Source organism: Lonchura striata, chromosome 17, assembly GCF_046129695.1.
Source record: "Lonchura striata isolate bLonStr1 chromosome 17, bLonStr1.mat, whole genome shotgun sequence".
Classification (NCBI taxonomy): domain Eukaryota; kingdom Metazoa; phylum Chordata; class Aves; order Passeriformes; family Estrildidae; genus Lonchura; species Lonchura striata.
In genome coordinates this window covers 3,849,460-3,867,053 of record NC_134619.1, presented here as the reverse complement: position 1 = coordinate 3,867,053, position 17,594 = coordinate 3,849,460, and positions in this window count along the sequence as shown.

Sequence of the window (17,594 nt, the reverse complement as noted above, 5' to 3'; positions counted from 1 at the left end):
GATATGAGAATGGAGAACAAACTTTAAAGACTTGGTTGGAATGATAGCTGACATTTTTATTTTTTAATATTTATAATTGCTATTCTCACAAAAGGTTGAAGCACAGATTAAAAAAAAAAAAATTGATTGAAGCTAAACACAATAAATACGAACTAATTTCCCCTTCCTCTCTACCACTAAAATCTGTTTGAGGACTCTCTTGGGTGACGCACTTATTTCATAGTCTCAAAAAAAAAATAATTTTGTGGTTTATGCAATTTTTTGGATCACGGTCCAGATGCTGTAGAAAGTTCTGATGAGTGTTGTACAGACATTAATTTTGGTTAAGGTGAGGGGAGTCTCTCCAAGGCATCTCAGAGAGATTGAAAAGCTAGTGAATTCTCTAGCACTGATTCTGAATTTTCACAGTTTTAATCCGATTTCTCTGGCCAGTTGTTTCTCCTTGACTCCACATGCCAAGTGTTAACCTGCATCAAGTATATCATTCTTAAATATTCCCACAGCATAAACCAAACCTATTTTGTATAAATGCAAATAAGTCACTGGATTTCATTATGTAACAAATTTTGCCTTGAGGTTGTGTGTAGTCTTTGAAAGTGACTGTAATGTATTCCAAGCTTTTAATATTCCTGTCTAATGTTTCTTTTTGTTTTTATACTCTTTTTTGTTTGTCTGAAGTGGAAGAGATTATCTGTACTCTAACGTAAACCTCCACAATATCCCACCATACAAAGGTTATGGGACTGAGCCCTGGTTTCTCCACAAAATAAATAACTTCTGAACAAAAGGCCACACTATGCTGCCAGCCAGAGCCTCCTTTTCTGCACGGCTGCTAAGCTGCAGTGGGTAACGTTACCTTCAGTAGTCACAGAGAAGGAGGCAGCTGCAGACACAGCCAAAAGGATCGGAATTAACAAACTAAAAATTCTGCAGTTGGCCAAGCAAATTATTTTCTTGTCGCAGCGGGAACAGCAGTTCTCTCAGAGAAGCAGCTCCCAAACCTTTGGCAAAATTAGGATTCTGATAGCATTAACAGAGCAGGTTCCAAGAGCAGCGTGACTCAGGATCTCCAAAAGGATGGAAGTTCTGTTTAAATGTGGCAGCCTCATAAAAGGATATTTTGGTTTTGATCTCCCAGTAAATTCACTGATAAACTCCTCGAGTGTTTGTTTGTGCCCCATCTGTAAAAATAACTTAATTGGGATGGAGTTTACAGGACAGCATTCTCTTTTATTGTTCTATTATAATTTCCTGACCCTAATTTCCTGCTTTGTCTTTTGGTTTGAATTGGACTGGTCATGAGAAAAACCTTCCCCATAAGGCATAAGTTCTGTGTGTGGGAGAATTCTTTGTAGATATTTGTTCTGTGAATTGAAATAATAAACTGTTATAAGACTACTATGGGTTTGGAAGCTACTTTGGGCGGTGGCAGCAAGTTTGAAACTTTTATTTCATTATTGTTCATTTTTCAGTTTATCCCACTGTCCAATTTCAGCTCATCCATGTGCTCTTTTTCCTTTGGCAAAATGTGAAAATCATGTGCACATTGCACATTATGGACTTGTGTTACTGACATGCCTGGGCTTAAATTACAGTTCTGAATGAGCATTGTTATAACACACTGTGGATGGTTCAGATGTGGGATTAAATATATTTAGACAGTATAGAACAGATTAGTCTGGGTCTTGAAACAGTGCTTCCTGTTCCTCACAGAGTCTCAGAGGTGCTGGATTCAGTACACACATGCCTTGGTAAGGGTCCATTTAGCCTGTCACTCCTACTGTTGGCTGTACCTGCTGATGTTCTGTAACATTTTCTTCTAAGAGATTGTATTTACTTTTGGGGTTTTTCCTTATTAGGTCAAGCAGTTTGGCATTTCCAGCACCAAGGCCATGTTCTTCCCAAATCCACCATTTTAATTTGTTCGCATTTTAGCTTTCTAGAATCTTTTGCAATGTTTTTTAAAAGTTGTTCCATTTGCAGCTCTTTTCAGATTGTGACTAAATGACATTTTAAATTGCCTTTGAATGCTGATTTGACACTCTTGCACTCAAACCAGCAGTAGTTATGTTGACAATGTATATCCATGCTTCTTGGCATCAGCTGTGTTTATTGGGTGAAGAGATATTGTAAATATTAGAATGAAAAAATATAACTGCAGCTGCTTTTGTGGCACAGCAGGTTTTTAAGGCTACTTCAGAAGCAGTGCTGGGGAATCAGACACTGCCTTATTTATCATGTTAATGTTGTAGGAACATTGGCTTCAGGGGAGGGATTTTTCAAAGCTTCCAGCTGCTTAACAGCACAATACGTGCTCCCAAGCTTTATTAGCTCTTTTCAAAATCTCCATCATATGCATCATATGGATCAGCCTGTCTGTAAGGACAGGTACTTGCTTGGGCTACATTTGGATTAAATGGACGTCTTAGTGCAGAAGAGAAAAAAGAATACATAAAATTTCTGGAATTAAATTTAAAACATTGACTAAGATCTGCTAATATAGATGGATATCCCAAGAGGGAAATGTTTTTGGATCTGGGTGAAGGTTGCTTGGCAAACTCAGTAAACATGATTATGGAACTGTGAGTTTTCCTGAAGAGAAATTAGTTTTCAGATCCTGATTTGAAGCCCAGTGAAACAGAGTGAGCTTTGAGTCAGCAGAGGGAAATGCTTGGAGTCATTTCTGAGCCTTCCTTTCACTTAATAACTCAGGGAGTCTCAATGAAGTTTGTAAAATTAGTCATTTGGTGCCTCTAGGGATGCACTAATGAAAAACATCCTGACAAAGTAAACTCAGTTGTCTTCTCCGTGGTGCCAAGTAATAAGACAAGAGGAAAAGGGCAGAAAGTTCCACCTGAACATGAGGAAGAATTTCTGTCTTGTGCAGGTGACTGAACAATAAACAGACTGCCCAGAGAGGGCTTAGATAGGATCTTCAGGAGGGAGTTTTCTGAGAGTCTCTTCCGGCAAAATTAGTCAAAGCCAATCAAAATATTTCAGAACCAAGTATTGGAAAATATATTCCATTTTGCATTCATCCACACATGAGCACTTTTCCCAGTGTCTGTGTTTGTTAGTGATTCTCAGTTAAATAATCTGAAATCAGACTTTAAGTATGAAAGAGCAAGACCTCGTCAGTCATTGGAAAAATAACCAAAAAAAATTCAAGAGGCTCGTAAAATTCTTATATAAATTGGTACTTTTCCATCATTACACTACATTACAACTAATCTTCTCTAAGTGTTCTTGCTTATTGCTTTTTTAATGAATGCCCTTCTCAGTTCTGAATTAGGCTTTGTCATCTGGTTTTAGGAGGGGCAGGTATTGTTACAAACACAGATGGTTTTGGTTTGTTTCCAAAGTTAAAACTATTCACTAAGTGTTGGCAGCTGCATTTACCATTTTATATATATTTAAGTCCATTTTATGGTAAGAATTGTTTGTCCTAGATATAAAGGTAAGAGGTGCATCTGTAGCTTGCAACCTCATCAGCCTTTTGGAGTTCAGTGGCAAGCAAGGCCTGGAAAGAGCATTCTGATGAGGGCAAAGGGATTCTCCTGTCGAGAGATTCCCTGAGAATGATAGCTTGGAATTGAGATAATGCCAGTACAAGTGGAAAGTCTTATTTATTTGATTTTCCATAAAACTGCTTTTCGTGGCTCCTACAGACACGAAAAGCAGGGCAGAGCAGGGCTGTGCGGGCAGGGCCTGCTGGAGGAGCATCTCCAAATGTTTGTTGTTCTGCTTGAGGGATTTTGAATTGCCAAACTAGTGGTGATTCCACTCTAGCCCCTGACAAACACTGGTCCTCAGTGGGACAATGCCTAAGCAAATTGCCTCTGACCCTGCTCCTGGACTCCTTTGGGGTGCCCTATTTAGGCCTCCCTTTCCGTGGTGCAGCATTCCCAGCCTGCTCATTCCATCCGAGCCCTCGGGCACTAAACCTCTGTTCACTGCCATCGCCAGCCACAGGTCAGGTCAACACCTGCAGCATCAGAATCCACATCTTGGTTTTTAAAACAACACATTATTGAAAATTAAACACTTCAGAGAAAGCAGTATTTAAAAGCACCATCAGCCTGGTGTGTCTCCACGTCCACCTTTCTGGTGTCAGGGTTGTCCCTGTGTAAATTTGTTGTCCTGGGCTATGTCAGGTGTTTTGAACAAAGTTAAATCACTCCTTCAACTCTCTCCTGACTGGGGGTGAAATACTGAAAGTCTTGACTTCTCTTTTGTTGTTAATACCATGCTTTAAATAACTCAAATTTCTTTGCTTCCTCAAGAAGTCTTTCTTTACCTGTTTGGGAAACAAAAATACAATACATGTTCCTGTATCATTCTTGGAAACTTCCTGAGGGGAGAGATGTGGCTCTAAGGCCTTCCTATGCCCTCCAAATTAATTTATTTTATGCAGGTATCAGGAAGGTATTTCATCATTCAAGATGCTAACACATTTGTATGTTTAAAACAGTTTTAAATGGGAGAGATTATGTACTAGTAAAAAACCAATACTCTGCATTGCTAGTTTATTTGAAGTTGTATGAGGTTATCTCTCTCTGGCACAATTTTTCAATTAATGTCTTCCAATATTTAGGAATGAAGAGACAATGTGACCTGTTGATTGGTTCTGAAATTCTCTCAATAAATTACAGTGTCATAAATAATTTCTGTTTACTTTGAAGATTGTTATGGACACTGTTTCTTCTGTTACCTATTGTTAAGCACTTGCATTTATTTTTTAAGTGTTTCTTTGCTTCGCAACAGACCTGTTAAAGAGCTGTTCTTAAGTGTTCTTTATTATGCTTTTGAATATTTATATGAATGCAGAAGTGAGTTAATATATTTGATGATTCCTCCTAATTTAAAAAAAGGCTGCATGGTATAAGAACAAAATACCAGAACTACAATCAGAGGTTTTGCTTTAAAGAACCTCTTAAGTGCTCATCACTTATGGTCTTATTTTTCCCAAAAAAGTCAAATTATTATGCTTCTGAAGTTAACCTCCAACCTCTAAAGCCAACCTCCCAGTGGCTTTAGAGAAGAATAAATTCACAAATATCTCCTTCAGCAGATTGCATTTATCAGTTTTTCCATCTCTTTTCAAGATGAAAGGTGAAACATTCTGACTTGACACAAAGAAATAAGTCCTATCTTCTCTTTGAATTGTTTGCCAAGGAAATAATGGGTTTAGGGGTTTACCTGTGCAATACTGGGTTTTGCTGAGAACAGCAGCTTTCCATGAAGCTCACAGAAATATTTGAAATTTAGACACATCTTGGTGTTGCAGGGAGGGAAAGGATTTTTGTTTGAAGAAACAATTCTGAAATGTGTTCTGCAAACACATCCTTAAGATGCACAGCAAACACTGCCCCATTATTTCAGGTGACCCATCAGGATTCTGTGTCTTCCTGTTTGGTCCCCCACTGTCACACGAGTCACCCTGCAGCTGATGTGAGCCAGGAGTGTAAACAAAGACCCTTTTAATCACAGCAGTTCCAATTAGTTCTTCAGTTTTCCATCACATCTTCTACAACAAGTAGACTTAGCACTGAATGGCTCATTCCTAAACCATCTACTTCTTATAGGGGCAAGGAAGTGGTTGTAGCCTGTATTCACTTGTGAAATCATGTTTTAGTGCTTGAGAGGGAGCCAAGACTATTGAGATGTCTCTAAAGCTCTGGTGTTGTAGCTGATCCTAATTTAGGCTGTTCCATGATTAACAAGCCTATTGTGATTAGCCAAAGTCTGAAATTTTTGTTTCTTTTCCATTTATGAATGGAAAGGCTTCATGCAAGAGAGAAGTACAGTATAGATATCTTCGAATTCCCTAATCCATGTCAGAAATCCTGTGACTCAAAAGCTATTTGTAAACTCATGAGTGTGAGAAGCATTGTGACATATGGTGGCCACATTCATTTTTAGACCCAGAAAGAGCAGGATGCAGAGTGAAGCTCTAGCAGAAAGAGCATTTCTCACAGCATCATTGGGATTTTGTCATCTTGATCCTCCTATGATTCATCTTCCTTGCTCACTTTCTTATGGACATCAAGTTAATCAGAAGAAAACCTTGAAACAATATTTCACTTGAGTAACATTTGTTGTAATTTAAGGCTATTTAAGTAGCCAAGAGAGAAAACAATTTCTGCCTTTCTTTTTGCACTTTAAACACAGCTGACAATTGTTGCCTTGTGTGTCCTCCTCCATTGTCTGTTCTTTACATTAAACCAGCTTTTCTCTGCCTGCAAAAGTGTTTGAAATAATTATGTAGACAATCCTTATTTAAACCAGGTATGCACATATTCATGCAAACACAGCAAAGAGGAGAGAGCAGTATTAATTAAATTTAAATAAATGGAAGGTTAGTGTAATTTTTATTTGATTGAAAGAGGAGACTATGCTAGCATGGGAGCATTGCACAATAAATCCAAAAATTCTGCATAAGGACTGAAAAATATGGAAAACCATGGGCAGAAAACCTTCATATTTTGACTCTGCTCTCACAAGCACATTTGCATAATGTTTCACCATTTTTATTGTTCTTTTGGGCTCTTTCTTTATTTGCTGACCATTATTTTTAGATAGGGTACAACAAAAAAGGAGGGATTATTTCACACATCTTTCAAGCAATACTGTTCCCCAAACCTATCAATGCTCTTTGCTGCTGTCCTGGTGCCAGTGTGGTGTTGTGTGTCCTGGATTCAGTTTGTGGCCAGGCACAGTCCCAGCCTCTGCACTGTAATTATGCCAACGTGCCCAGTTATTTCCCACCTTACGAGATGGCAGCAACACAAAGAATTGCAAAAATCTATTCTATCCCTTCTACAGGGCTTTCATATCCCTAGGGAAAAATCCACCCCCTTTTGGGGAAGTAAGATTTGTGGTTAAGAGAAGACTAATGGTTTATTTTGACACATTTTGATCAAAGCACTTATAAAGTACTTCTTTTGCTTTGATGCACCTTGTTCTAAGTCAAAGGTGTTCATGCAGATAAGCCCCAGGCATGAAGGATTTGGCCCTAGTGAGGATCTCAGTGAACAATGGGCAAAACCAAGAAAGATTCTGTTATTTTTCACTAAGTTTTAAATTAAGTCTCAGTGGAAACTCACATTCTAGGCATCCCTAGCCTTGTGAATTTTGCTGCTCCTTCCTTTCTGTCAATGGAGCCAAATGCTCTCTGCCCAGGGAAAGCTGCCGGGGGGGAAAAGGAAGTGGTTGTAGCCTGTATTCACTTGTGAGATCATGTTTTAGTGCTTGAGAGGGAGCCAAGCTCGAGAAAGATACTGCTGAACTCGTACAGAGTGCCAGGTACTGCTCAGAGCCCTGAGGAGATGAACAAACCTGAGGCAGAGCCTGAGAGCACTGGGTTTGTCCAGCCTGGGGCAGGGGCTGCAGGGGCTGCCCAGTGGCCCCATGCCTGGCAGGCAATGGGCTGGGGTGGCTCTTGGGGTCCATCAATGCCCAGTCACAGACAGGTTCCAGCAGGGAAAATTCTTCCAAGTGAAGATGGTCACTCATAGCACTTAGAGGCTGAGAGGAGCTGTGGAAATATTCAAAATTTAACAGGGCAAGGTCCTGAGCAACCTGATCACAACTTGAAATTTTCTCTAGCTTTGAAGATAGCTGTGATATTGAACCAGATGATTTTCATAGGTTTTCTCTAAAAAATTCATCATTTTGTACTTCTAACATGATAAAGCTTATTTAGAAAGATTTTTTCCTTTTACCAGTCTGGTTTACCATGTAGTCTCAGAAATGGCTGTTTAAGCACAGGTGTAGGGGCAGTAACTGTGGCATGGGAAAAAAAAAATAAAAAAAAAAAATAAATAAAAAAGGAGATTAAAAGAGAAGAAAGCAACAGCCAAAGGATTTCTCCTGGATATGTTTGGGTGCTGGACACATAGAATGTAGGACTGTGTGGCACTCCTAGCACTTGTCCTTGACTTTTGCTTTGTGCCAAGAGCACCACCAGAGCACTGAGAGTGTGTGGATCACTTTCCTCCTAGACACCATACAGGAACAGGGGATCAGACCAAGATCATGCTCTACAGCACTAATTCCTTAAATCTGAGAGGGATTGGGAGCTCTTTGTGGGAAGTCACGAATGGTGTCATAGACCTGTGCCATGTATAAAGACCAGGGTGGATCAACATCAAAACTCTACATCCCAGCTTTGCTACAAAAATATATCAAAATCTTAATCCTGGTTTCTGATAAATGTTTCCTTGTATGGTTGTCCGTGACACCAGTCTTTACATCTTAATTAAAGCCCAGCAATGCGTAATCCTATAGCTCTGTATTTAGAAGACAGACAGAAAGAGAAAAAATATTGCACTAATCACATTGGAGAAGGGAAGGAAGCACATATGGAATGCACATGTAGATAAGTATGTGGGGAGGCATATTGAGAATCCTGCAGAAATAAGGAAATAACTGAAAAAACTGTTGTAAATACTAAAAGCTAGCAATTCCCAATATAAATCTTTTTTCTTTTTTTAAGGCAATAAATCAAGGGTGTATGTTCAATTTTTATGTCGTTCTTGGACTTTAATAAGCTCAGGTTCAAAGCAGGACATATGGAGTCTTCTTGTATGTAATAAAAAGCCTGCACAGTGACTGAAAATCCTAATTTCTGAATTGTTCTATTCCAGATGTCTTTACTGGTAAGCTCATGAGCACAAACCAGTACTGGGATGTTGTCTGCCTGTGCTTTTGTCTGCTATGGGAACAAATGTTTGCATCTGGACTAAGTCTGCTCCCCTGCTGCACCTGAGGGAGAAAAGCAGGATTTCTCCTGGCCTTACTACTAAAAATTTCTTTTTTTCCTTAATTGAAGCAGTTTATAATAATTTAAAAGTGCATGATGGACACTTTTTTTCCTTTTTCCTTTTCCCTATTTGTCTCATCGCTCTCATCTTCACTATTAAAGAAAGGCCAAAAAAAGAGTGCCTCAGAAGAGCAGATGAAGTGGCTGTTTCCTGAGGGTTTTTTTCCTATTTTGAAAAAACCCAAACCCTCAGAGTACTGGCAGTGTGAGGCCTGGGAGCATTACACTTTTGAGTGGAAGAGCTGCTTTGCTGCACTAGAACAAAACAGTTGTGGAGTTGCTGTGATCTGTGACTTTGGGGGTCAATGCTGTCCCTAGATTTAGTTCTACCAGGTGTGATGATGCCAGGAATTCAGCCAGGAATTCTGTGATTGTCAGAATAATGACTGGAAAATGCAACAAAATGATTATTTCTATTTCTGTGCTGTAGATGATTCCTTATTCCTCCCCCAAAGCAGACGGGAAGAGGATGAGTAGGCGGGAACAGGAATGGCAAAGCTGGAGTGTGATGAGTGTGTTCTCCTCTGTTAAACTTTGCTTGCAGTCTGTCCCCCACACGACTGACACAGCAACTGAAGTCTCTGCTGCTTCCAGAGGGCACAGGGAAGGCTGGGTGGCTGAAGGAGGAGGGAATGTCACCAGCAATTGCAGGATCCAAATAGGAATTTGCTTTAGGCTGCAGTAGTTTTGTTTCCGGTAATTCATGCTCTGGGCTGCTGGTTGGGCCCATCCCTCTGTGTGTCTTTCCTGCTCCACTCTCTTGTTTATTGGATACTAAACAACAAAGATTTTCTCAAAATATGAGAGTGTGTGTGTGTGTGTGTGTGTGTGTGTGTGTTGGGAACAGCCTGGATGCTCTTGTAACATGATTGCAAATGGGATGATGTGCCCTTTTCCCCTTTCCTATTTCCATGTTAGTAACTAAGCCAACACTTTTTTGTTTGATTGGGTTTTTTTAACATGAAGCTAGAGTAGAAATGCTGGCTTCTTTTCACATTCCTAAAAAAAACCCAAACTTGTACATAGCAATACTATATAAAAACTGAATTTACATACTTTTAGTTTCCTAGGTAGAAAAAGAGGAGGAAACTGAAGGTTTGAGCTTTGGTAGTCCATTTTTTTGGGAAATGCATCATTTGCGGTCCTTTTCAGGATGTAGAGTTTTGGGGGGTTTTTTCTCCTTTATCGTAATTATAATTGCATTTTTACTTTGCCTGGTAATTCTCAAGTCTGAACTGAACCTGAACATAATTTTTGGTACTCAAATGTGTAAGGGGTGCAAGCAATTTCAGCTGCTTTATTTCAAATGTATTCTTCCAGAAAGGTCATCTCACTCCTACTGAATGTCAGGGATGTATTTGTTTTATCAAGAGTGCTTATAAAAGCAGGTCCTCCCTTCCAGTTGAGGTTGCTCAGGAAATTAATTAATTAGTGATGTCTAAATCTTACTGTGTTCAGTGAAAAAACTACAAGGTTCTGTGTTTGGCCCTAGAAATTGTGTTATTTAGGATTTAGGGAACTACTTATGGTAGATATGGTAGATACTCTTTCCTGGAGTGGGAAAGATTCTTTCATGGAAATCACCAATAAGGTAAAAATGCCTGAATAACATGAATAGAAGTTCCTGATGGCACTGAGCCAGGATAAATTCCTGCTTTGCTCAGGTTTGCTCCTCCTGCTGAGCTCCCATGGAACCCCATCGCTGTGGAAGTGCTGTTGGTACAGAACCCACCAGCTCTATGCCTAAGGGACATTTATTTACAGGCATGAAATTCTGCTCTGGAAGCTAACAAAGCTCCTCAGGGCAGCTGCTTCCCTTTGTCCCCTGCTTCTGCAGATGAGTAATGACAGGCTCTTGTTTATTCTTCTGAACATGCACTTCTCCAGAGCAGCGTTTTTCCCATGCCTTGACCGCGTTTGTGGCTCTTTGCTAACTGCATTCAAGAGAGGCTGGATACACACACAATATTGCAAGCTGAACTTGAATTCTGCAAGATATTATATAATAAACACCCCCCAACATGCCCCCCACCCAAAAAAAAAAAAAAAAAAAAAAAAAAGATAAAATCTGATCCCCAGAATGCTGCAATCGCCTCGGGGATAGAACAGTTTTATGGGGAAAGGAGTTGATTTCCAGCTGGTGAACTTGGGGAAAGCTTTGCCTATTTCACAGCCTCTGTTGGTTGTTGGTGAAACAGAAGGGGTGACACTGATTTCTGTGCAATGCTTTGAGAGCTGTGGGTAAACTCTGGGATGTAAGAGTGAGATAATCCTGCTCTCCCAGGCTGTACAGTAGAATCTGTGCAGTTCCCAAGCTAGCTAAATAGGTTCACTCCTGGCAGCATTTCAAAAGTAAACAGCCACTTCTGTTTTCCTCTGTGTATCTTTGTCTGCTAAAAGTTGTATTTACGTACTGGAGGAGTGCCATTGTTTCCAATAGATGTTATGGCTAGCACTGTGTATTCTTGAGGGTGAGGTGTGCTATGAAAACAACTGAGTGAAGCTTTAAGGGCTGGACACACCATACCACTGTAACTAAACATGATTGCCCTTAATAGAAAAATGAAATGCAGTCATTACTTTTGTCCTGTTCTGCAGAATAAAAGTATGGATGAAAAAGGTAATTTGGGTATTTAACATCCCTGCCCAGTTTTTCAAATTTCCACTTAAAACTTCAAGAATCACAAAAGTTGGATTTTCAAAAAAGTCATGTATTTTAAATTAATGTCATTAGATGAAAAATATGGAACAATTATGGAAGGAAATGCAGCCAGAAACTTCAGTGTTCCAAATTTTTTTATATAAAATCAAGACTTCAGATTACTAAGAAGCTTTTATTACTAGACAGCTACAGACCATAACCTGCCTATCAGGTATTATAGTTTAAATCTAAATGACTTTGCATTATCTTCAGTAATTTGGGGTTGTGGTTTTTTCATGCAAAAGCTGTAGCAGAAGATGTGAAGTGGTATGGAACAGTGTGTGAAAGTAACTTACACAAGCATTTGGATAGTTGTGCAAATATTCTTGGACCAACCTCTAAATCATTTAAGTCCAGATCATTTATGAATCACAAATCATTCCCATATGAGGACTTCTCCACGAGTACAATACATAAATCTCCATAATCAAACCCAGGACTGCCACCTGCCTGCAGTGGTGGTGTCAGAGGAAATGGACAAAGGAGAACAGAAATGAAATTTCATTTGTATGAATTGTTCTTTCAGATGAAACACTTTGGGACACAAAAGACTCCCTGCAATATTTCTGCTGCATCATAGAGGGATTTTTGGTGCCAGTGAGGAGTCAAGTCTCCCATGGGACTTCATTTCACCCCGGGTTGGGGGGACTTTGCCTGTCTTCCAAGAAGGAAAATTCCAGAGTGTAGATGTTTTACCTGTGGGAAGGTAGAGTGTGAAAATGTCAAGACATAGATGGTCAAACAGTGACAGAGGCATTTTGTATTTATGGGCAATGACAAGAGTGAAGTCTCTGGCTGCTTCAAAAAAACCCCAAGCTTGGATACTTTTGGCAGTGAATCTCAATGATAAATTTCTTCCTTTACATTGACTGAGATGCCATTTTCTATGAAATTGTAACGGAAATGAATTTATTTTATTATACTTTCGATGTGAACTTACTATTTTTAGGCGGGAAGGCCTGCATAAAAAGCTGTTTAGTTAGGTAACATGTTACATTTTTGTTTTAGTCTGGCACATTTCTGAAATTCCAGGCATTTTTGGCTTCCTGTAGAAAGCAAATTTCTGCCTTTTAGGCAAGTGCTGTGAGTGTTTGAACTTTTCAAACTTTCGTCTGCTTATGACCCCTTTTGACAGATGTCTGGCTGAGTTAATAATCTTAGATATCCTTGAATGCCTGGTTCAGTACAAGCAGATCATCAGGCAACAGAAAGTTCCATTACAGGTTTGTCCAAAATCACCCATGCACCAGTGTTTGTCATGACTCAAGGCAGCCCCCCTGTTTCTACCAAAATCCTATGAAGAACCAGGATTTTCTAAGGGAGAAAAGGAAAGAATTGTGTAAACATGTGAGTAATTATCAGAAAAAACATTATTTGAATATAAGGTTCATTTACAAGGATATAAGTACATGGCAGACTGCTTTAAACCTGTTTTCAAAGCATTAATGGCTTAGTGTTCCTAATGCTGTAATAAACTTTGAATGATGTCACATAGGATTTCCTCTCCTTAATTACCTAAAAGGCAGCTTTTTATTCATGTTACAGCTTGACTTTGAGCAAGGTCTCTCTGTACAGAAGAGACACAATACAGCAATGGACAGCAGAACTGGGTTTGTCTGTGTAGTTTCTAGAAGAATGTTTTGTATTCGAGAAACTCGGAGAATGATTCAATTCCAATACCATTAATATGATTCTGGTAACAGAAAATGTGAATAAATAATGGGACTAATATCTTTCTAATGGGTCTGTGTCTAAACCAGCTGATTTTTTAAAAGCACGCTTCAAGTGCTACCAATATATCAAGTGATCATATTCCTTGTTATGGTAACTAATCATGAGGGATGGAGCTGATATGCACAGGTTTGATATAAAAATGAAAGATTTCTAGAATTTTTCAATAAATCAGTGTTGTGTTATTTTGTACAACATTAAATGTTCCTGGGGCTTTTAAGTGAAAATCATAGTTTATAAACATCTTAACACTGTTTTCCAGAAGTGAGATATGCAGACAATGGAATCTGCAGTAGGGGAAGCAGATGAAGCACAAAAACTGGCATGTAAACTACTCACAGTTTACAGAGGAACACTTGAAAAACAGGAGTTGACAGGTACATTCTGGGTGGTTGAGGTTCCTGTTCAGACTGCTAGACAACCCCGTTATAAAAGCACTGCTTTAAAAAAAAGTCATACTTTATTCAGGCCAGTTGAGGAAAGACACACTTATTGAGAATGCTGGCAATTGTGCAAAAAAAAGGGGGGAAAAAGAGTTGTTGAAAGATTGTACTGAAGCTCCTCTTGCTGCAGCAGAGATGATGCAGCAGATGAGGATGCTGCATTCTGGCAGCAGATGCTGGAGGCCTCTCACTTCAGACACTATAGCTTTGTCATGCTCTTTCTTTACCAGCATTTCTTGAAAATTAGAAAAGAAGTTTCCTTGGAAAAGAAAGACATTTTCTTCCAATAGGCAGTGTTTGTTTTGAAACTGTTTTTCACACAGTGAGACAGGTACAGTAGAAGGAGTTTGGCAACTGACATAGCCTTTTTAAATAAAATAAATCATATATGCTGCATATATAGAAATAAAGGCTTTGAGAACGATTATGAAGGCAGTGCTTGTAACTGGTAAAACATGTGTGCTCCGTCTGCCCTCTGATACTTGGAAATCAATTAAATAAATCCTGGTTCAGTAAAACGCCCTTGACAGGAATCCTTGGCTTGGGTAGCACAGTGCTGGAAGTTCATGTCCTGAGACAGGGCCTGGTGGCCACGCTGTTCTCTTCCCTGGCAAGCCTGGCTGGTGCCATGTCCTGGGCTGCCCTTGAGGAGATGTGCAGGATTCTACACCAAGGGCACCTCAGAGAATGCACACAAGCAGGTGGGATGTGCATTTGACTATTCCTGGTCCCAGTAGCAGTAGCAATATTGAGGCGTTTCTGAGCACCTGGACACAGTGAACACCCTGGACATTAGTTTGATTATGGGGGTTCTTGAAGGGAATGTGCATTGCCAGTGAGTTTTTCATGCCCCTTACTTAGTTTTCTTCAGGTTTTTCCCTAATGCTATGGTTCCTCAGTTTAGATTGGTAATAACATGTCAGTGTTCTTTTAAAAGTGTCTCTGATCCTTCTGCTCAAAGGTATGAGGGGGGCTGGAGCCACCCAGCCAAAGCAGTACTGGGTTGTTTTAAGACAGCCAATATGTGCCTGAGTACACAGGCAGCCATGGCCAACTCTGACCTTTGCTATGCCTTGGTTCTGCACCGAATCACCACCAGAACCAAACACTGTTTGCTGTGTGCATGCCTCTCTGTGTACTTTATGGAAGTACTTTAGGGACTTTTGTTTCTGGTAGGCAGTAGCTGATCAATACATTGAAAGTAATCAGAGGTGCAGTGACAGTTCCACCAAAAGACGTTGAACTTTCATATGTTCTCAAAGATGACCAGAAGCATTTATAAGTAAAAATGTTACTTAGAGAGAACCATGACTTAGAACTGGCTCCGTAGGGACCTTAACACAAACACAGCCTTGGGTCTTGGCCTTGTGTCAGTGTCTGCAATAAGAGTCTGAGTAATTTACCCAAGATCCCATAGCGAGATAGCAGAATCAGAACTATGATTTGGGGGTTATTGAACTCTGGTGCAGGATTTCCTCTCCTCCAGTTTTCATTTTTCTTCTGGGCTCCTGCAAATACAGAGTATCCAAGCTCTTTGGAACTTTGCTTAGAGGAAGAATGTTAATCAAAGACAACCCTTGGGACCTGGTACAGGTGTTTTGAATGTATTCATTCATGAGCAGATTTGTATAAAGAGAATTTTTACATTTAAGAATTCAAATTTGGTTTAATGTGGTTCTCAGTTGTAGTGTCTTAAAACCACTGAAAATGTGACCTTTAGCTGACCCATGACTATCCAAATTGACACCAGAAGGAGCCACAAACTGGCTTCATTGTGAAATTAATGGATTCCTCTTCTGTGATAGATATGGCGAAACAAACTACAGATTTAAAAGCCATCTCTTTGGGAACTGCATCATATCAGAATTGAATAAATATATGCATAGTTCCAGGAATCTTCTAATGGAGCCTCTGGGCTTTGATTTTTACATCTGCTTTTCTGTAGTTTTGTAGCTCACTTCATGCACTAGCCATTCAATATATATTTTATATTGCTACAATAGTTTGCCCATTTATTTTTTAATGACAAAAATCACATCTGTGTTGGAAGTATTTGTATAACTAAGGGCCTGCAGTGGTAAGTGAAGGCAGCTCTCCTCTAGAGCAATACAGATTGCCAGGCCTGGAACATCAAAGGGAAGCAGTGAGACACTAAAATATTTCCAAATTCAGTCAGTTCTTTGTGGTGAGGGTGAGAGAAGTAATTGTAAAAACAGGACAACTAAAATCAAAATGAACTATTAAAAAAATTACTGTTATTATAATTTTTTGCAGTAGAGCAAAGATTTACTGGAAAGTTGTGGCAAACATACCATTAATAAAACACATAAATACTCAGTAACCTAAGGGAGAGCTGTTTCACACTCTCAGAAACAGCTTTAGCAGAAATGTACTCTAATGGAATATCCATTGTAACAGGTAAAAGGGAAACTCACCTTCTCAAAGATTAGTTCATTTTTTAACATGTTGGCCCTTTAGTGTCTACATAATCTGTTCCATACAAGATTTTTTTTTATATTTATGGGGAAAGTGGAGTCTGAATGTCAAAGGCTTCTAATCTTTATTGTTAAAGGGCTCGAACTTCAGTCAGTTCCATTTATGTTGCTGCAGACATCTGCAGGAAGTGTGAGCCAAGGTATCCACTTACCAATGACCACTGGTAGCACATGGAAAAGACATTTAGATCCCTAAAGTAACACAGAGGTGCACAAGGAGTTCTTCGACCTACACATCTCCCTAATTTCTGAAAGTGGTGAGTTCAGGAAATGACCAGTACCTGGTCTGTTATAAAATGGATCCTACTGAAATAAAATGAGGGTACTAATCCAGAAGACATAGATAAAGGGAGGGGTGTTTGATGTGAACACTGGGGCCACTCTAGGCTAATGGTAAGAGCAAAAGGCTTCAGAGAGGTGTTTCCCATGGCAAAACAGGAGCCAAGGCTTGAACCTCATCCCAAACCTCTCTGGAAGCTCAGCTGTGCTACCAACAATCTGCATGGATCCCTCTGCACAGATAACTTTAAAGTGCACATCAAGGCACATCTCTCCTCTAAAGCACTGCTGAAAACCTTGGAAATCAAACTACTCCTTAAAATGTACTTTTAAGCAAATTTTGGAAGATACTATTGCAAGATAAACAGAGGGTGCAATATGCTGTGTTTAACTTGCATCTCTCAATCCTGATATTTCTTTGTAGCATAAAGCTCCCCAGATCAGGTTATACATTAGGCATTGTAAAACTCTAGTAGTGAAAACAAACATTGTTTCCAGAGTCATCTGTTTGCAATTTTTCTTGATTACTCTTCCAATAGATTTCAAGCTGTGGATTGAAAGATTTAATGCTCACATGGATAGAATTTGTTCCTTTTCTAATGATAACTTTTAGTCACATTACTCAGTCTTAAGTCAGCCTGCCTTTTACTTTTGTCAAGACAAACTATTTTGGTGTCTTAAATCATATTGTCATGATTGTCCTCAGCAATCTGTCACAGCAGTTATTTTTGCCTGGCTGTTCTGACAATCCTAAAAACAGCATTTGAGTACATGTGATGGATGGTGCCAGTGGGGGATCAATGTAGGGATGACATAAAGGAGAAGGATCTGTAGATGAACTTGGCTTCCAGGCATTACAAGAATTTTGGACGTAGGGAGAATCAGAATCAGCAGAATGGTGTCCCCAACAGCAGGCACAGCAACAAGGAGCCATTTATTGTAAAGGACAGGGAATGGGATGAGCTCTGTTCTGGGGATGGGAACAGTCAATGGAGGAGGACACAGCCCCTCCCAGCTTTGGTGCCCTCTCAGACTGCCACTGCCAGACTGCCACTGCCAGACTCTCGGTGGCTGTCACAAGGCACAGACAAGGAGGGGAGGTGCAGGTGGTGATGGAGACC